Source organism: Dromiciops gliroides, chromosome 4 (genome assembly GCF_019393635.1).
Source record: "Dromiciops gliroides isolate mDroGli1 chromosome 4, mDroGli1.pri, whole genome shotgun sequence".
Lineage (NCBI taxonomy): Eukaryota > Metazoa > Chordata > Mammalia > Microbiotheria > Microbiotheriidae > Dromiciops > Dromiciops gliroides.
The window spans coordinates 100,733,579-100,754,802 of NC_057864.1; the positions used below are offsets into that span (position 1 = coordinate 100,733,579).

The following is a 21,224-nucleotide window of genomic DNA, read 5'->3' on the forward strand; positions in this document are numbered from 1 at the left end:
GCCTGACTATTGTCTACTTCCTCTCAAGGGACCATCCAAGCTGTCAAGCCAACAGCCCAGGAAGGCTCCTGGTTAAGATGGGAGAATAAAAGAACATGCATTGAGAGCCTGAATCCTGCGAAGTCTCTGAATTAGGGTTGTTTGGTTTTGTTTTGCTTTAAAGACTATTCCTCAAATACATCCAGCTTTTTCTCATTAAATCTGTGAACCTTATGTGGCTGCATGATCCAAGAAAGACACCCTGGAATCATGCAAAGAACATTGAAAGAAGTGTCAGAAGACCTGGGCTCTAGCAAAGGCTTTGTCTGCATTCAAAGCCCTTCATCATCTACCCTTCCCCCCCCCCCCCCCCCCCCCCGTCTCTTATACCTCAGCCTACTGGATAGTCTGTCAGAGACACTCAACCAAGACACTCCATCTCTCATCTCTGGCATTCTCTTCGGCTGTTCCTCATGCCTGGAATGCTCTCCCTCCTTATGAAACCCACTGGTTTCACTGGCTTCCTTCCAGTTCCATCTAAAATCCCACCTTCTATATGAAGTCTTCACCAATCCTTAATTCCAGTGCCTTCCCTCTGTTAATCATTTGCTATTTATGCAGTACATAGCTTGTTTGTACATATCTGTTTGCTTATTGTCTCCCTCATGAGATGATGAACTCCTTGGGGGCAGGACTGTCTTTCACTTTTCTTTGTATCCCCAAAGCTTTGCACAGTGTAGGTGCTTGTTTAATAAATGCTCATTGGCTGACTCTGGAATAAGCTGCGTAACCTTGGGAAAGTCCCGTCACTTCTCCCAGTCTCCGGTTCCTCATCTATAAACTCAAGGGATTGGACAGTTTCCTCTTTTGTAGACAGAGGGCGTTGGATCAGATTGATCTCTAAAGGTTCCTTCTCTTTCCAAATACAACTGATTTCAGAGCCTCCACTGAGATTTAATGATGTTACATGGAGCTAAGTTTTCCTGCTCTGTGTGACTAAGACTGGACCAAATTCGGCTCTGATCACTCGAGGGTATTTGCTTGGCAAAGACCTGTCATTGCCCATTCTTTGTGCCAGCCAAGGTTAATGGCTCTTTGGCATTAGCTAGCAGTGCCCTGAAGAGGATGCCCAGGCTGAACCCTGGAACTCTGTTGAAATATCAGCACATATTCCCACTCCCAGCCCACATAATGGCTAAGAATTGTTGGGACTTAGAAGAAATCATCTCATCTAACCCTCTCTTTTTAAAGATGTGGAGACTGGGGTTCAAAAAAAATTGATTTACCCAACGTCATAGCTGGTTGGTGGAAGCCAGGTCTTCTTATTCCCAGGACTAGAACTCCATCAGACTTCCTCTAGACCTTGAAAACCAAGGCAGTAGTTCTAAGGAGAGTTCTGGCCAGGACATCTCCCAAATCCTGGGACAGTGCTCTTACTATTATAGCATCCTTCTTTCCTCTTTACGATTTCTCTTGTGGTTATAAGGGATCCTTCTAACCTCTAAACTCCAATACATATGTTTGAAGGATTCCAGATTAGAACTGAAAAGAGCATTTTTCATATGAGGAAACTGAAGTCTAGAGGTAAAGTGACTTGCCCAAGGTCACATTGTTAGTAAGCAGTAGAGTTTGGATTAAAACACAGAGCTCCTTATATTAAGTCTAGTGATCTTTCTGTTATGAGTCACAGAATGTCAGTCAGCAGTAGCCACCTAGTCCAACCCATACCTGTGAAAGAATCCCTCCTATAACATTTCAGACAAATGGTCATCCATTCTTTGTTTGAACACTTTTACAGGGAGAGAAGTGAAGGTACTACCTCCTTGACTATCAGGGCAAAATCCAATTTCCTTGTCGACCCACCATCAAAGTTGCAACAGATTTATCCATTTATTCAGTTAACATTTCTCAAGTACCAGCTTCAAATAGAGCACTGTAATGGATGCTAGGCTAATAAAAAGTTTAGAAAAGGTATGGTATCTGTTACCCTAGAGCCAGGTAGGTGGCCTGGACCTAGAATCAGGAAGAACTGAGTTCAAATTCTGCCATAGACATTTACTAGCTGAGTGATTCTTTTTTTTTTTTAGTGAGGCAATTGGGGTTAAGTGACTTGCCCAGGGTCACACAGCTAGTAAGTATTAAGTGTCTGAGGCCGGATTTGAACTCAGGTACTCCTGACTCCAGGGCTCTATCCACTGCGCCACCTAGCTGCCCCTAGCTGAGTGATTCTAAGCAAGTTACTTAACCTTAGTCTACCTCAGTTTCCTCAACTGTAAAAGGGACTTATTAATAGTTTCTCCCTCCAAGGATTGTTGTGACAATCAAATGAGACTCTATTTGTAAAGCACTTAAAACAGTGCCAGCCACATAATAGTGCTTTGTAAGTGCTTATTTCCTCTTCTCTTTCATATATGAAAGAGGGAATATGAATATGAAAGAGGGAATAGAGTCTAGAGACCTAGAATAGGGAGATTAGACACAAATACAGATCATTTTAATGTCCATTATAAGTGCATTAGAAAAGGGCAAAGTTCTTTGATGCGTAACTATTGGGCAGAGATTCTGGGGAAGTGGGATTTCTATAGATACATGAAATCAAGGAAGAGAGGGAATTTATAGGCAGGACAGGGATAGAGCTGATTCTTCTTCTTTTGCCATAACTCCCAGAAAAGTTGGGATCCTTGGAAAGCCACCGGCATGGAAAACTTAAACATTCCCTTTAATATTCCTGGATATTTGGACCTTGAGAGTCCATGCACTAGCCCTGTGCCATAAGGATGACAGAGATAAAGAGCTGAAGGTCACAGTAGGATTTAAACTGAGCATCTTTGTTGTATTAAGAGCTGTCAGGACTTCTATTGGGGAGAACCTTTGCTCTTCAAAGACACAGATGGTAGAATAAATTAAGGAATCAAATCATTCTTCTTATAGTACAGAAGGAAAAAGGAGAGACAGAGGAGATGAAAAAGAGCTAAAGCAGGGTCAAGGAACTAGAGGGACAACCCAAGAAACTTGGCTTCCCAATGGGACCCCCCATTGTGCTTCTCCTTGGGGGTTGTAGGTCACTATCACTTTCAAGCCAAAACCATGGGAGTAGCCCAATGGGCCAATGAACTCTAAGGTCTTTTACCTTCTTATGGGATCCTGGCAAACCTGCCTTTGCTTTATTGACCCTGTCCACCAAAACTTCATCTGCTTTCATTCAAAATAGGATTGGCAGTACCAAGAGACTTAAAAACCTGGAACACTGATGCTAGAAGAGGCCTTAGAGATCATCTAGCACAAACCTCTCGTTTTATTGTAACTTGTATATAGCAGGCAGTTAATAAATGGTTGCTGTTGAATTATAGGGAAGGAGACTGAAAAAGTGACTTGCCCAAGGTCAAACATCAAGCTACAGCCAGAACCAGAAACCAGGTTTCCTAAATTCCAGTCCTGAGAAAGTGAGCAGGAAAATGAGACAGGGGCAGACAAAGGGGTCCTTTCCAGCTGAGTGTGAATTGATCTCCAGTCATCTTAGGCTTCTCAGGGGTCCAGAACTCAAGGTGTTTCCAAGCCCAAGACTTTGTTGCCTCTCTCCACTTCCCACTCCATTCCCCCATACCCTTCTGCGAGTGGTAGGGTAGGAATGAGCTTTACATCAGGCTGAGGCTCAGAGAGGTGATACGTCTTGCCCAAGGTCACACAGCATAATAGGGGAGGAGTCAAGTCCAGCTCCCGCTCCCCACCCGAGATCCGGGATCTAAGTATTCAGCCAAACTCCCATCCGATCTTTTTTGCAGGGTGGGCACTAGTATCTAGAGCCCTTGCTGCCTTTAATCGCCTAGCAGCGCTCGCTCTAGTCTGGGAAAGTTCCGTGCCTATTGTGGAGGAGGGGATAGCCGGCCCGGTTCAGCCCGAGCAGGAGCTGCAGTGCCCGGGTTCCTGGGCTAGGGATGGGGGTGGGGTGGGGGATTGGGGGGTAGGGAATAGAGAAGGGGATGGCGGGCAGCCCCGTAGGGGCTGTCAGTGTGCTGGGGACAAGCAGTGTGACCCGCAGCCGTCTCCCCCTTGGCACCTGAACCTTCTCCCAGAAGGTGTTCAGCCAGGCTTCTGGCTCGCCCAGAATAGGCGGTGCCCGAAGCCCCCTGTGGGGGGCAGAGCCCGGGCTCTCGGCTCCTGGATGCACCCTCTCACTCACCCCCTTACTTCGCTACCCTCCCGCCTTCAGCTTCTCAAGTGTGTGTGTGTGGGGGGGGTCGCCTGGCGCATAGCCCCAGTACACCTTTTTATCCCACTCTTCTTTCAAATCCCCACTCCCCTACACACACACACACACACACACACACACACACACACACACACTCATTCGGGAGAGAGTCTCCAGTCTCCCAAGAAAAGGGAATGGTGTCCAGGCTAATTTATGCTACTTTCACTGGGATTATCTGGACAATTCCAGGTAAGTAGATTTTTGTTTCTGAGGTCGGGGGGTGGCGTGGGGGGAGGGCGTGGATTGCTGTAAAGCTGGCTCCGTTCTGTACTTTGTTTCTGGCTGGAAATGCCCTGAATATGCATAGAGTTTAGTTAACCCTCTCCACCCCGCTCCCTGGGCTCATCTACTATCCACCGCGTGTAGGAGAAAAGATGGGGGGGGGGGAGCGGCATGATTTAGCTCTGGGCTGGGAGTCCCCCTATTTGTTCCCGCCCCGTCTTCTCAGCAGCTTGCTGCCCGGGGATCCCTCTCTTACCCGAGCAACACAGTGCGGGATGACGGCGGAGGGGATGGCTGCTGTCCGAGGTTTCAGAGGCACTGCGCCCCCCTGCCCTGGTCCCCGCAGGTCCTGAGCGAAGGCTGCTTGCTCTCTTCGATGTCCCTGTTTTTTCTTTTCCCCTTTATGCTTCTCTCTCTCTCTCTCTCTCTCTCTCTCTCTCTCTCTCTCTCTCTCTCTCTCTCTCTGCAGTAGTAACAACCCGATCCCGCTTCCCCTGCTTGACAATTGAGATTCTCCTCACATCCTCCTGCACACAGCGCGTGCCTGCCCCTCCGAGGGTAATCCCTGGAAACCGAGATGCGACGCCCCGCTTCCCGGCTATCCCCTGGGCTGGGCCAACCAGCTCCCTGCCCCTCCTCCTTTCCCCCTGTCAGCCCTGATGAAGTGCCAGCTGGGGACCAGGGGGGCTGAGGGGAGAAGTGTGGAAAGGGAGGAGGAAGGGAGTTTTCTGGGGTGGAAAGGGTTAAACCAGACAGTTTAGGTTGAACTGCTGGGGGGGGTGGGGAATCCCTAAGGCTCTAGTCTACTTTGGGACCCCAAAGGGTGGGCAAGCTCCCCTCCCTTCTTCGATTTTGCAGAGGTATCGCTCTGCTTCAGTGCTATCCTGCGACACTCCCTTCCCTCCCCTCTCTGCCACACACTTGTTTTATGTTCCTCTCTTGCTTAAGGATTGGACAGATTTCTTTGGGGACCAGGAGACGGGTCAATTGGGGGAGGCAGAATTAGGGAATTTTCATTGACGGGTAGTTTCTCTCCAGCTGATATGGTGTTTCTTTAGAGGATGGGGAAGAGGAAGAAGAATAGAGCGAAATAGGAATGGGGAGGACTAAGGTCTCTCAAAAAAAAGAGCCTAAAGTGAAGAGGCAGTCAGACTATGAGTTAATATTACTAACAGCTCATATTTCTGTAACACTAAGGTTTCCAGAGCACTTTCCTCAGCACAACCCTGTGAAGTAGGAAGTATAGGTATTATTGTCCCCATTTTATGGAAGAAGAAACTGAGGCTCAAATGGATTGAGGACTTTCCAAGATCACACAACTAGAGATGGCAGTGTGGTGCTGTGGGAGGGGCATGGAATCTGGAATCAAAGGGTCCAGAGTTACATCCTCCCTCCTCTGCCACTTCCTACCTGTGCAGTCTTAGACAAGTCACTTACTTTCTTTGATTCCTCATGTGGAAAAAGACAGGCCCAGACTAGATGACCTCTAAGGCCCTTTCCATCTCTATTTCTAAGAAGAGACAAACCCAACTCCTGATCCTCAGGTCTAGTACTCTTCCCACTGTGTCATGCCCATATAAGCAGCCCTGACATGACTGCTAGTAGGAGAAAGAGTCCATATTTGAAGCCAGGTGTCCTGACTCCAAGTCTCATTGTGCCTTAGTTACTAGGAAAAGGGCAGGGACTCTATGTAAAACTTGGCTATTGCCCCCAAATGGTACAGGGCACAGAGGAAATCTTAATGACAGCTTGGTGAAGACAAAAAAGAAAGTGGTCACCCAAGCAAGAGAGCAATAGAAAACCCTAAATATGATGCTCACCAGTTCTGTGACCTTGGATGAATTATTTAACCTCATTGAACCTCATCCCCTTCTTCTATAAAATGGGAACAATAATACCCACATTGCCTAAACTCTTAGACCTTGGTTTTCTCAACTGTAAAAATGGATGGGTTATTATCTATCAAAGACTCGGGTAAAAGTTTCAACAGTTCCCTTCTTATAAGCAGAGAGTGGGATCAGGTCATCTTGGGAAGGTGTCCGGCAGGACTGAGACTGAACATTTGGGAATGAACTTGACCAAGTCACTTACTTTCTTTGGCTCTTCATCAATAAAATGAGAGTGTTGGGCTCAATGGTCTCTAAAGCTCCTGACGGCTCTTAAGCTCTGTTTTTGCAATTCTATGAGAGGAAAGTTTGCATTTCCCATGTTTTCCAAGGAATTTAAGCATCATTTCTCAGAAAGAAGAAAAAGAAAAGTTGAATAACTGGCCCAAAGGAGTCCAATTAGCGTTATGTCAATACCAGAGTGAACACTTACCTGATAACTTCCCCCACCCACAATGCCCTTGAAACAGTGTGTTCAGAACAATTGTTCTGACCTCTGGATATCAAGGTACCACAGAGGAAAAAGCATCCCATGGAGCCCCAACAAGGTCAACTTCAGTCCATAAGTGAGACCCTTTTCTCCCCGGTGCCTTGCTGAAGTCGCTAACCTGGGTCCTGCTTAGTCATCCAATTCCATTGCCTCTTGCCCCACATCTCCCACCTCCCCTTCCTCTCCCCAATATGGATTCCAAGACTTGTCCAGGTTCCCTGTTCTCTTTAGTGGAGAGGGGAATGGGTGTCTTGCACTCTCCATTGCACCTCAGACTCCTTTCTCTTCTTTCTTCCTACACTTTAATTATGGAAACTAGTTCTATATCTCTACCTGGGTTTGGCTATCTTCCATCTCAGACTTTTCCCCATTTATTCAGTGATGTTAATTTGTCTTTCTCCATATCTCCCTTTCTCTCTCCCTCTATTTTTCTGTATTCCTTCATTTTCTTCTTTCCTTTCTCTTTCTGCCTTTGAAAAATATTTCTTTCTCTCTATTGCTTCCCCACATCCCCTCATCCCGTCTTATCTTTCTGTGTCTCTGCCTTTCTGTCTTATTGTTTTTCTGTGGTTTTCTCTTTTCCTTGCTTTCTTGTGTCTTTCTTCTACCCTCCCCCCTCTTACCCTTCTCTGCTGCAGTTCAGTCTTCTCCTCCTCTGCTGTATACTCAGACTCATGTTCTGAGTTTGGCACTTGATTCTAGATCTGTCTCCTCCCTCCCCTCCAGAAGAACATTGTGACTCAGGAGGTCCCCTACTCCCAATCCCATCTTCAGAGGGGTCTCTTCTCCTCCAGCATCAGAAGGATCAGGAAAGTTCCTGAGCAAAAGTATTCTTGAAGATGGAGTCTCTTTCTCCCTTTTCTCTTCCCTCCTTCTCTCTTCTATCCCTATGTGCTGGGTAGAAGCTTGGCCACTGCAGTGCTGCAGTCCATGGGCCCTCCCCTCTATCTCTATGCTGGGCTGGAGGCACTCTTGCTAGGAACAGCAGCAGCTCACTAGTTACTGAGCCTTAGAAGGGGAGGAAAAAGCTGACTCAAGGATTTCTGAATGAGTGTGAGGATATACGTGTATGTATGCCCACTTGTGCATGTGTTGGAAGAGCATATATGTATTTATCCAAAATATATGTATATATAAATATGCATGTAAATATGTCAAGTAAATATTGCTAATTGTCAGGGAATCTGGCTAGTCTAAATGAATACCTCCCAGGACAGCCCTAAGTAGCCTTTTTATCATTCTATAGAGCGAGATGAGGAACTAGAAGGTCAAGAGCTCAAGGTCAAGAACTCAGTGATGGGAAAATCTCAGGGATGCCTCTGGGTCTGGGAGTCCCCCAGCCACACTGTTCTGAAAGGCTAATCTACCACAGGGATAGAAGTTAGTATTCCTCAGTCACTCTCCCAAGGAGGTTAGTGAGACCTACCAGCTTCTCCCCTAATTCCCCTGGGAAAAATAATTGCTTCAGTTTGGAAATGCTTTAACCTGACAAGCGGGGGGGGGGGGGGGAAGAAATGATGTGGTCTGAAACATAAAGAGGAAGGATTCAGGTAAGATATTAGAAGTGATTTCCCAATAATGAAGTGCATGAGAAGCCATAACACATAACTAAGAAAGGTTGTGTTATATCCTTTTTCTAGAAGTTCAGAATCTTGCCTGGAAGCAAAGGGATGGATAAAATGATTTCTTCTGGTCCCTTCCAGATGGGTTTATTTATATAAAGCTTCTCTCAGAAGTTGTGTTGAAAATCAAAAGACCATAGCTTTTATGTTGTGCTTTAAGATTTGAAAAGAACTGTACATTTGTTATCTCATTTGACCCTCACAACAATGCTGTGAGATAGGTGTTATCATTATCCCTATTTTACAGATGAGGAAACTGAGGCAAGGGTTAGACGATTTGCCCAAGGTCACACAACTAGAAAATATCTGAGGTAAGATTTAAACTCAGGTCTTCCTGACACCAAATCTATCTCTCTTACCTCCTGGCTGTCTCTGATAACCAGGAGAAAATGGCATTCCATCACAGAAGAGAAATCCTGAAATTTCTATACAGGTTTTTGTCCCACCTGAAAATGTCAGAAAGCATAATCTTCAGTTACAAAAAACCAACTCTTTTTTTTTAACCAACTCTTTTGATCACTGAAGGGACACTCTTGTCCTGATGAGATTTGGGAGACTCTGGAAACATTTGCCAATGGGGAGACAGGGGAGTTGTTTAAGCTGAGAGGAGTTCCTGCAGTTGTGACCCTACCTCTCCCTATCCTCAGCTCACTGCACCAAAAAGGTGCTTTGGTATCACATCCTGAATGAACTATGCCAGGGAATTGATTCATTTTTATGAAAAGAGATGAGTCCTCTTCTTTAGGGCCAGCCTTCTGTGTGTGTGTGTGTGTGTGTGTGTGTGTGTGTGTGTGTGTGTGTGAGAGAGAGAGAGAGAGAGAGAGAGAGAGAGAGAGAGAGTATAGTTAGCTATATGTTAGTTGGTCAACAGACCCTGAGAAGATCTCCATCCTGAATTTTCATTTGCTTGCCATAGAGAGGTAATGTGCTATAGTGAAAAGAATTTTAGTTTGTGGTCAGAAGACCTGGATTCAAATCATCACTCTGCCATTTATCAACTATGTGACCTTGGTGCAGTCATTTAATCTCTATGAGCCTCAGTTGCCTAATCTGTAAAATGGAGTCTCATTATCAATCTCCCAGAGTTGCTTTATAGAAAGGACCTTGTAACCCTTAAAGCCCTATATAAATGTGAGCTATTACCTCTGGGACTCAGTTCTGTCACCTGAAAAGTAAGGGGATTAAATTGGATGATTGATTCCTAAGGTCCCTTCCAGCTTTAAATTCTATGATTGTAAGGCTCTTGAAATTCTGTTATTAGAGATTTATTCTTTTGGGTATAAGGCTTTCCTTTATCCTCTTGGGCTAATATCCCAGAGTGAGGTAACAGATTAAGATATTATTGGGGGCGGCTAGGTGGCGCAGTGGATAGAGCACCCGCCCTGGAGTCAGGAGTACCTGAGATCAAATCCAGCCTCAAACACTTAACACTTACTAGCTGTGTGACCTTGGGCAAGTCACTTAACCCCAATTGCCTCACTAAAAAAAAAAAGACATTATTGGTCATTAATTCCTTAATATCCCTAATAGGTTATCAGATCATTTCAGGAATACAAGTTTTGATGGGGTTCAGGTGGTCTGGGTGGGAATTGTATTGGAGACTGAGTATCCACAGGTAAGGAAAGGTTTTGGACACCTAGATGGTGGTACCAACAATAGGAGGAGGGAACTGAGAGAAGAGATATTCTTTAATTTAGGAATTTGGAGTTGGAAGAGACCTTAGAGATTATTTAGTCCAATTTCAGGCAGCTAGGTGGCAACATGGATAGAGTGCTGAGCCTAGAGTCAGGAAGACTCCTCTTCCTGAATTCAAATCTAGCAAATGTATGACTCTGGGCAAGTCATGTAAGAATATGAAAAACCACTCCCATATCTTTGCAAAGAAAACCCCAAAAAGGGTCATGAAGAGTCAGACACTACTGAAAAATGACTAAACATAAAGTTTAATCTCACTTTAGGTTAAGTGATTTGCCCAAGACCCCACAGCTAGAAACTATATTTAAACCCAAATTCTCTGACTCCAAGTCAAGGGTTCTACCCACTATATCACCCTGTAGTTTCAAATTGGCCTTCCCTGCCCTAATTAAATAGCTTCCTTCTGGAAGCTCAATGTACAAGACAGGAAGACAGCATTAATGCCTGATCATTTTTTCCTGGTCTTAAGAATGATAATGATAATAATAATAATAATAGAAAATTGCACATATATAACATATATCTGATTGCTTATCACCTCAGGGAGGGGGGTGGGGAAGGAGGGAGGGAATGAGAGAGAGATAGAATTTGGAACTCAAAACTTTAAATAAATAAATAAAGATAAAGATAATAAAAGAAGTGATGTGTTATGGTAGAAAACACTAGATAAAGAGTTAAAAGAGGTGGGTTTAAGTTTTAGCTCTGACACCTATATAACTGAGGGTAAATCACCTCACCTTTCCAAGCCTCAGTTTTCTTATCTGTAAAACTGACATAACAATATTCACCACTCCCTACCTCTCAAAGCCTTATTATAACTTATTTGTATAGAACTTTTGCCTTTACTAGGCATTTTCCTTACCACAACTCTCTGAAGGAGGGAGTTGTGTGTCTTCTTATCCCCATCATACAGATGAAAAAACTGAGGCTCAAAAAGGTTAAGTACTTTGGCTAGGGTCATGCAGCTAAAGGTGAGATTTGAACCTATAGTTTTCTAGACTCTGGGTCTACAGTGGCTCATATGTGGTCACCCAGCTGGTGAACATGACAGGTCTCCAGACTCCATCACCCTTTCCAGTCCAGGTCACAAAGGGAATGGCACGAATGCAGTTTCTAACTCTGAGAGCATCCTGCCTTCCACAAGTGATCAGAATGTTAGTGTGGGTGCACATGAAGAAAATCTCTCCCACAGAACTGGAGGAGAGAGGAAAGGGTTGTGGAATCAGCCAGCTTGAGTTTGAATCCTGGTTCTGCCACTTACTAGCTGTGTGGTCTTTGGCAAATCCAATCACCACTTTGAGATCCACTTTACTCATCTGTGAAATGAGGGGATTGGACTTTATGACATCTGCAATTCATTCTATATTTAAACCTATGATCTTATGGCCCCTGAACCAAAATGAAAGCATCAGGAAGCATTAATTAAAGAAAGATGTCTGCAATGTTGGGAGAAAGAGGGTGAATTGCACATGGGAATAAACAAGAGTGTTTTTAATTCAGTTGGGAAGGCTGCCTGGAGGACCCTCAAATCAGTCAAGTATTTCATCCAGGCTTTAAGTAAGGGAAAGTGGATGATAGGAACAGGGACTGGGGCTTGGGTATAGAGGGACCAAGAAAGCTGAAGGAAGCAGTTCTAGATACCTGGCTTTCTTATCTTGAAAAGCTCTCAGGAAAAGAGATTGTCATTCTTCCACAAAACCAGTTGGGAAGATTTTCCTTATATCCAACCTTCTCTGGGGGAGGTTTCTCATGGTGTACCAAAGGGCTCTGTCTCAGCTCACTTCTGTTTGTCATTTTTACCAACTGCATGAATATAGGCATAGATGGCATGTTTTATCAGATTGTCAGGTGGCAGTTCACTTTTATGTAACACTTTAAGATTTTTAATGGGCTTTACAAACATCATCTCATCTGATCCTCACAACAAACTGGGGGTGGTAGGTGCTATTATTGTCTCTGTTTTACAGATAAGGAAACTGAGGCAGAGGGATTAAGTGACTTGCCCAAGGTCACACAGCTGAGTACTTGTGACCAGATTTGAAGTAAGGAGTTCCTGATCCCAGATTCAGCACTCTATCCACTGCACCACGTAGCAAGAGGATGGGAGGAAGTAACGTAAACACTTTTAGAGCAGAGGTTATTTTATTTTTTGTCTTTATTGCACAGCTCCTAGTTTAGTCCATAGAACAGAGTAGGTGATTAGTGCTTGATTGATTGATCAATGAATTGATTGGATTACAGAATTAGGATCCAAAAAGATCTCCACATGCTGAAACTATAAGCCAAATTCATAAAATGAAATCGAATAGGGGGCAGCTAGGTGGCACAGTGGATAAAGCACTGGCCCTGGAGTCAGGAGGACCTGAGTTCAAATCCCGCCTCAGACATTTGATACTTACTAGCTGTGTGACCCTGGGCAAGTCACTTAACCCCCATTGCCTCTGGAAAAAAACAAACAAAAACAAATAAAAGATGAAATTGAATAGTAATAAATGTCCTTAAGTTTTAAAAAGAATTAACAGGACAAGGATAGGGGTGGTGGGGAGGAGACTTGGCAATAGCTCACGTGAAAAAGATCTGGGAGTTTTAGTAGACCACAAGCTCAATTTAAGTTAATGACTTAAAGTGGGGGTTTTAAAACCTAATGTAATTCTGTGTTGCATTAACAGAAGTATAGTCTCCAGGAATCCAGGTGCAGTCATTTAATCTCTATGAGCTTCAGTTGCCTCATCTGTAAAATGCAGTTGATAATACTCTTCATTACCAATCTCCCAGAGATTATCTACTGTATGCTGCTTGGTCAGACCATAAATGAAGGATTATGTTAGATTCTGAGTACCACACTTCAGGGTGGAATGAGTCCAGAGCAGAATAACCTGGATGATGAGCAGACTCTAAACTATCTCATGTAAAGATCAGTTGGAGAAACTCTGAAGATGATTAGGACTGATGAGGTGGCTGGCCAGGTGGTACAGTGCTTGCTGGATCTAAAGTCAAAAAGATTGAATACAGGGGCAGCTAGGTGGTGCAGTGGATAGAGCACCCGCCCTGGACTCAGGAGTACCTGAGTTCAAATCCGGCCTCAGACACTTAACACTTACTAGCTGTATGACCCTGGGCAAGTCACTTAACCTCAATTGCCTCACTAAAAAAATAAAATAAAATAAAAATAAAAAGACTGAATACAAATCCTTCCTCAAACATTTAGCAGCCCTGTGATCTTGGGCAAGTCATTTGACTCATCTAAGCCTTAGTTTCCTCCACTGTGAAATGGGGATGTTAATTGCACCTACCTTATTGAATGATTGTAAGGAGTAAATGGAATGATATACGTAAAGCAATTTGCAAACCTTCAAGTGCTGTATAAATACTGAATGCTATGATTAACCTGGAGAAGAGAAGACTTAAGAGAGATATAATAGCTATTTCCAAGTATTTGAAGGGCTGTCATGAGGAAAAGGCTATGATTCAAGAGGAAAAAGTGAGGTGAAAAACATAGTTCTTTATGTGGAGGAATTTATAATTCCAGCCTTTCTTGGAAGGCAGTATGGTACAGTGGAAAGAGACCTGAACTCAAGAGCCATAAGTTGTTGTTCAGTCATTTTTTTTCAGTCATATCCAACTCTTTGTGACCTCCCTTTTTGGGTTCTCTTAGAAAAGATATTGAAGTGGTTTTCCATTTCCTTCTTCAGCTCATTTTACAAATAAGGAAACTGAGGCAAACAGGGATAAATGACTTGCCCAGGATCGCACAGCTAGTAAGTGTCTGAGGCCAGGTTTGAACTCAGGAAAATTAGTCTCTCTGACTCCTGACTGGCTGGGCATTCTATCCACTGTGCTATCTAGAGCTAAAAGACCTGGGTTCAAATCCTAACCCTTCTATTTCCTGGTGCTATAACCTTTGGCAAGTTATTTCAACTTCTCAAGCTTCAGTTTCTTCATCTATAAAATGGGATTTAAAATGCTTACACTGCCTACTTCAGTTGGTAATTGTTTTTTTTTGTTGTTGTTGTTTTTACGGGGCAATGGGGGTTAAGTGACTTGCCCAGGGTCACACAGCTAAGTAAGTGTCAAGTGTCTGAGGCTGGATTTGAACTCAGGTACTCCTGAATCCAGGGCCGGTGCTTTATCCACTGCACCACCTAGCCGCCCCTTCAGTTGGTAATTGTGAAGAACGAATGAAACAATGTACCCAAAGCACTTTGTAAACATCTATTTAAGTATAAATTATTACTGTTGTTTCTGTCATTGTATTCCTCCAAAAGCACAAGCTAACAGAAAACCATTGAAAACCTCACTCCATTCTTTTGCTCCTTTGCCTTGTCTTCTCTCAGGTAAGCTTGTCCAAAGACCCTTAACCCAGTCATCCTGCTCCTGCTGTCTTGCCCTATAAGATACTCAAACCCTGAGATGTCCCTCCCCATCCAATAAAAGTACTAAGCATTCATATAGAGCCTTAAAATTTGCAAATCATTTTACAAATGGTATCTCATTTGATCCTCACAACAGTCCTGTGAGATAGGTGCTATCTTAATCCCTATGAGGAAACTGAGGCATAGTTAAATGACTTGCCCAGGATCACACAGCTGTTAAGTGTCTGAGGCAGGATTTTAACTCAGACCTTTTTTTGACTCTGAGCTGCAAACCATTCCTTTCCTTTCAGTTAGTTAACTCCTCCAGAAAACCTTCCTACATATCATACAGCTCCTTCTTGCCCTTTGCAATCCGGACCAGGAACTTCCAAGGCTCCTTTTTCTGTTCCCTAGCCCAGCTATTCAGTGGCCTTTGAACTGTGCATGACATGGATACTATCTTGTGAAACTGCTTTAAAATCCTGGGCTTCTGTGACAGGACTACACTCATCTCTGACTGTACTAACTGGCTGACCTCTGAATACCAGGATTTCATTGACTGTAATCCATGTGTTTGGGGAGACATGATGGATCCTTGCATATTTGAATCCATGCAACCATGAACTGCAGTAGTTTAGAATGCTTTAGAATGATAAGTTGGAAATATTTGGTCTACAGAAGAGAAAACTTACGACCAGCATGATCTTTGTCTCCAAATATTTGAAGAGCTATCATGTAGGGTGAAAAAGGATTATACCTATTCACCGTGACTCCAGAGTACAGAACTGGGAGCAAAGAGTGGAAGATGAAGAGGCAGATTTAGGCTCTATTTAGACACATTAATTCTATTAGTAATAGTAATAATAGCTAACATTTACATAGTACTTTAAATTTTGAAAAAAAAAACAGTTTACAAATAGCATTTAATTTTGCCCTCACAACAATCTTGGGAGATAGGTGCTATTGCTACCCCCATTTTACAAATTAAGAAACCAAGGAAGAGGGGCAGCTAGGTGGTGCAGTGGATAGAGCACCGGCCCTGGAGTCAGTTGTACCTGAGTTCAAATCCAGCCTCAGACACTTAACACTTACTAGTTGTGTGACCCTGGGCAAGTCACTTAACTCCAATTGCCTCACTGAAAAAAAAAAAAAAGAAACCAAGGAAGATAAAGGTGAAGTGACTTGTCCAAGGTCACACAGCTCATAAGTATCTGAAGCTGTATTTGCACTCAGCTCTTCTGGAGTCCTGACTTTGAGTCCAGCACTTGAAACATTTCCTAATCTTTAGAGGTAAATCGTCTGCCTTATGTTAGCCAGCACTGAAAGTCTTCAGACAGATATCATTTGGCCATTTGTTGGGAAAGTTATTGAGAGAATTTTTATTTCAGATCTGGCTTGGTTAAAATTATTTCAGAAGTCCTTGTGGCAACTAGGTGGCGCAGTGGATAAAGCACAGGCCTTGGATTCAGGAGGAAATGAGTCCAAATCTGGCCTCAGACACTTGACACTTACTAGCTGTGTGACCCTGGACAAGTCACTGAACCCTCATTCCCCCAAATTATTTCAGAAGTTCTTTCCAAATATAGGTTTCTCTGATTTTATTCTGCTGTTGCAGACTTCCAACCCTATCACTTCACTGATACTGCTTTCTCCAAACTGAAAATTAATCTCTTCATTGCTAAATCATTTGGCCTTTTCTCAGTCCTCGGACCTGCAGCTTTGGATGCTGTTAATCACCACCCACACCCCTCATGTCTCTTCTCCCTTGGTTTTTGTGGTGTTGTTTTCTCCTGGATCTCCTTCTATCTTCCTGACTCTTCCTTCTCAGTTCCCTTTGTGGAATCATCCATCTTGTCCCACAGACCAAACATGGATATCCCTTAGGGCTTTGTTCTAGGCCTTCTTCCTCAAATCCCATCTCTCTAAGAAGATGACTGCCAAATTCATTTATCAAATGATTGTCTTTCTCCTAAACTCTAGTTCCACATCGCCCTCTGCCTGATGGACATTTTTACGTGGATGTTCCATTGGCATCTCAAATCAAATGTGTTCAGTGCTTAGCACAGTGCCTGGCACATAGTATATACTGAATTCTTTTTGATTGATTGATATCGGAAATGGAACATTTTATTCCTAATTCTTCTTTGCTCCTAATTCTGTGTTATTTCCCAAGATTGTCACGAGAAACAAAAGAGGCAACATTTGTAAAGTGCTCCCTCTCCTGATTTGATCCCTCCTCCAAACTCTTCTTTTTTTTTTTAAAGGTTTCTACCTTTAGGTGCCACCTGAGGCTACCACTATTCTACCAATAACCCAGTTTACACCCTCAGAGCCATACTGGGCTCTTCCTTCTCACCTTTGGTTAATCTCTGCCTGCTCCTCCCATAGATCTGGGATTGTATGAACCACAAGAGAAGAGCAGAATTCAAAGGAGGCAAGGACAGGGCAAAATACTTGGAAGGAAGGAAGGAAGGAAGGAAGGAAGGAAGGAAGGAAGGAAGGAAGGAAGGAAGGAAGGAAGGAAGGAAGGAAGGAAGGAAGGAAGGAAGGAAGGAAGGAAGGAAGGAAGGAAGGAAGGGATAGGAAAGAAAGGATAGAAAGGAAAGGATAGGAAGGAAGGAAGGAATGAAGGAAAGGATAGGAAAGAAGGAAGGAAAGAAAGAAAGAAGGAAGAATGAACATACAATCAGTTGCCAAGTTTTAGCAATTTTACCTTTATAGTATTTCTCATATTCATCCCCTACTCTCCATTTATTTGATTGGTATCCTAGTTTGGGGCCTTATTACCTCTGATATGTATTATTATAATAGGCACCTACCCATCAATTGGGGAATGGCTGGACAAGTTGTGGTATATGAATACAATGGAATACTATTGTGCTGTAAGAAATGATGAGCAGGAGGAGTTCAGAGAAACCTGGAGGGTCTTACTTGAGCTGATGGTGAGTGAGATGAGCAGAACCAGGAGAACATTGTACACAGTATCATCAACATTGAGTGTTGACCTACTGTGATGGACTATATTCTTCTCACCAATGCAGTGGTACAGAAGAGTTCCAGGGAACTCATGATAGAAGAGGATCTCCAAATCCAAGAAAAAAAAAAAAAGAACTGTGGAGTATAGATGCTGATTGAACCATACTATTTCTTTTGTTTTGGGTGCTGTTGTATTTTTTTTTCTATTTTGAGGTTTTGCATTACTGCCCTGATTTTTTCTCTTATAATAGGATTAATGTTATTATGGATATATATATGTGTGTGTATAGTTATATATATATGTGTATATGTATATAGATATATAGATACAACCTATATCAGATTACCTGCTGTCTAGGGGAGGGGGGAGGGAGGGGAGGGAGGGGAGGGAGGGAGAAAAATCTGAAATTGTAAAGCTTGTATAAACAAAAGTTGAGAACTATCTTTACATGTAACGGAAAAAATAAAATACCTTATATGTATAATAGGCACCTCATTGATCTGCTTTCATCCTCTCCTATATTTAGTCCATCCTCCATTGATTATTTCTACTTTATTTTGACATAACCTGTTTGTACATAGCTGTTTGCATGTTGTCTCTCACATTAGACTATGAACACCTTGAGAACACGGTCTATTTTTTGCTCATTTTTGAATTCCTATATTTAGCAGAGTGCCTGGAATATAGTTTATTGTCTAACTACCCAAATATGCCTTTTATATTCTAGCTAAACTGGCCTGCTTCTTCTTCCTTGACCCTGGCATTCCATAGCCTTGTCTGGCCCTTTGCACTGGCTGTCTCTCATGCCTAGAATGTTCTTCCTTCTCATTTCTGCTCCTGAAAAACTCTAGATGCCTTCAAGATTAAGTTGATGTGGTAGCTCCTATGAGAAGCTATTCTTAATCTCCACCTGATCCCCCTCCCCATTATTAATGATTTGGTTTTTTAACCTTTCTCAAATTATTTTGTATTTATTTAGCTGTTTACTCATATCCCCACCCACATCCCCATACAGTGTGATGTAAAATTCTTTAAAGGAGGGACTGTATCTCATTTTAAAATTTTGTATCCCCAGGGGAAGCTAGGTGGCACAGTAGATAAAGCACTGGCCTTGAATTCAGAAGCTCCTGAGTTCAAATCCAGCCTCAGACACTTGATACTTACTAGCTGTGTGACCCTGGGCAAGTCACTTAACCCCCATTGCCTCGACAAAAAAAAAAATTGTATCCCCCAAATCTTAGGACAGTGCTTTGCATATGGTAAGTATTTAATGAATGTTTGTTGATTTGAAATGACTTGCCCACTACACTTTTTGAGTCCTTGTTTCTCTGTGTTCCTCCCCCACCCCATACATATACACACTCCCTATTAACATACAATTAGGGGCTTGACTCATATAAAACAAACATGGAGCCTGACCGCTGGAGACCATCCATTGAAGAAGCAACTTCCTTCCTAAACAACATATGGTGAAATCAGCCTCTTTTCTAGACTCTATTCTCCTCTTCTCCCAGCATCTCTCTTTTGAAAGCCAAAAAATCGATGATGATGATGACATTAATTACAGCCTAACAAAACCAATACAATACTAATGAAACAGGACAATTAGAGGACATTTCCTTATCAAAAAGGAAGAGAATTAATAGACTTCTCAGAACGCATGATAAACATGCTAAAATTTTCTGAAATACTTTTGGAACATGCAAATGTCACTTCACCCAACAATATCAAATGCTGATGATAGATACAGGCCACTGGAGTTGACCACTGAAGTGTTTGACTTCCAGATGGAGCCTATGAAATGGCCAAGATCCAAGGATGGAATCAAAAGGCCCTCCACAGGTAACATCCACATGGATTTAACTGATTTCATTCACTAAAGAGATGTCAAAGAAATGACTGAGCAATGGACCTTTGTTTATAGAAATCAGTGTGTTTATAATGATAATGCAGGATTAGATCATTGCCATAAGAAGTTGTAGATGGGTTATTCATTCTTTTTCTTTTTTCTTTTTTTGGTGAGGCAATTGGGGTTAAGTGACTTGCTCAGGGTCACACAGCTAGTAAGTGTCAAATCTTTGAGCTCGGATTTGAACTCAGGTCCTCCTGACTCCAGGGCTGGTGCTATATCCATTGTGCCACCTACCTGCCCCTAGATGGGTTATTCTTAAGTGACCTGGATTTACTGATCAATGCAAATAATTTTTAAAATGGTAGAAACCATACAACAGATAACTTCAGGCTACAAAAAATGTAATATCTGTTTAATATCTAGTAAAACATGACCTGTGGGGGCAGCTAGGTAGTGCAGTGGATAAAGTACTGGCCTTGGATTCAGGAGGACCTGAGTTCGCAAAATCCAGCCTCAGACACTTGACACTTACTAGCTGTGTGACCCTGGGCAAGTCACTTAACTCTCCTTGCCCTGCAAAAAAAAAAAAAGAAAAAAGAAAAGAAAAGAAAAGAAAACATGACCTGGTGGCTAGAATTCTATACCAGAAGTTAATTGTCTTTGATAAAATAACAGATGGCAAATAAATCCCTTTACTATAAAAACAGTCCTCAAAATAATATTGAGGATTCAACAAATAAGTTGTACCAGAATTGGACCATTATCCAGAGATGTTGCCCATGATTGCCTCTATATAATATTGATTCATCATCCCAAAACTTTTATCTAACAGCAAAAAGTCATCATTTTGTCTACCTGTGCAATAGTCTTCAGAACATTAAATATGAGTTTAATAGTAAAATAACAACTTGTCCCAGGATTGTTTCTATCTAAACTCCTTCAAAAAAAAGATAAAAGAAAAAGATGAGAAATAACAATAATTATTCTTTTAAAAGTAACTCCGGGGCAGCTAGATGACGCAGTGGTTAAAGCACCGGCCCTGGACTCAGGAGTACCTGAGTTCAAATCCAGCCTCAGACACTTGACATTTACTAGCTGTGTGACCGTGGGCAAGTCACTTAACCCCCATTGCCTAAAACAAAACAAAACAAAACAAAAAAAACCAAACCAAATAAAAGTAACTCCATTGAACGTAAAGATGAGAAAATGAAATCATCAGCATCATGATTCTCATATATAGAGGTCTTTAGCATTACATGTCATTCTACATTTATTAGGGCTGTGGAGCTACAAATGGCCTTGTGAAATAGGAATATGAATGTTATTATCACTATTTTATAGAGTAGATAAATAAGGTCCCGAAAATTAAGTGACCTACCCAGTTAACATAGCTAGTAAACATTAAAGCAGAGACAATTCGAAGTTTATAAAATTATTGACAAATGGGCATTTAGCCTCAACTTGAAGACTCCCAGTGATGGGGAACTCACTACTTCATAAAGAAAGAAGTAAACAAACATTTACGTGCGTACCATGTACTAGGCACTATGCTAAGCACTTTACAAATATTATTTCATTTGATCCTCAAGACAACCCTGAGAAGTAGGTACCATAATGATGCCATTTTACAGTTTCAGAAACTGAGGCAGACAAAGATTAAGTTACTTGTCCAGGGTCACATAGCTAGTAACAGTCTGAGGTGAGATTTTTTCTTTCTTTCTTTCTTTCTTTTTTTCAGGGCACTGGGGGTTAAGTGACTTGCCCAGGGTCACACAGCTAGTAAGTGTCAAGTATCTGAGGCTGGATTTGAACTCAGGTACTCCTGAATCCAGGGCCAGTGCTTTATCTACTGTGCCACCCAGCTGCTCCCTGAGGTCAGATTTAAGCTCTAGGCATGGAG

The 21,224-nt window shown here is 42.5% G+C and overlaps 1 protein-coding gene across 4 annotated transcripts in view; it reads right to left on the reverse strand.

The window, feature by feature from the left end:
• SYT2 (synaptotagmin 2) overlaps window positions 1-21,224 on the reverse strand; it is a 178,150-nt gene that overhangs the window by 71,165 nt on the left and 85,761 nt on the right. The window contains exon 1 of one of the 4 annotated variants that reach the window (XM_044002356.1): window positions 7,450-7,749. The exons of 2 other annotated variants lie outside the window; for them this stretch is intronic. The gene's annotated coding sequence lies outside the window, so the exon portion shown is untranslated. Of the gene's footprint in view, window positions 1-4,706; window positions 5,052-7,449; window positions 7,750-21,224 lie in introns of those variants that run through there. One more of the 4 variants, XM_044002354.1, reaches the window with a different exon arrangement.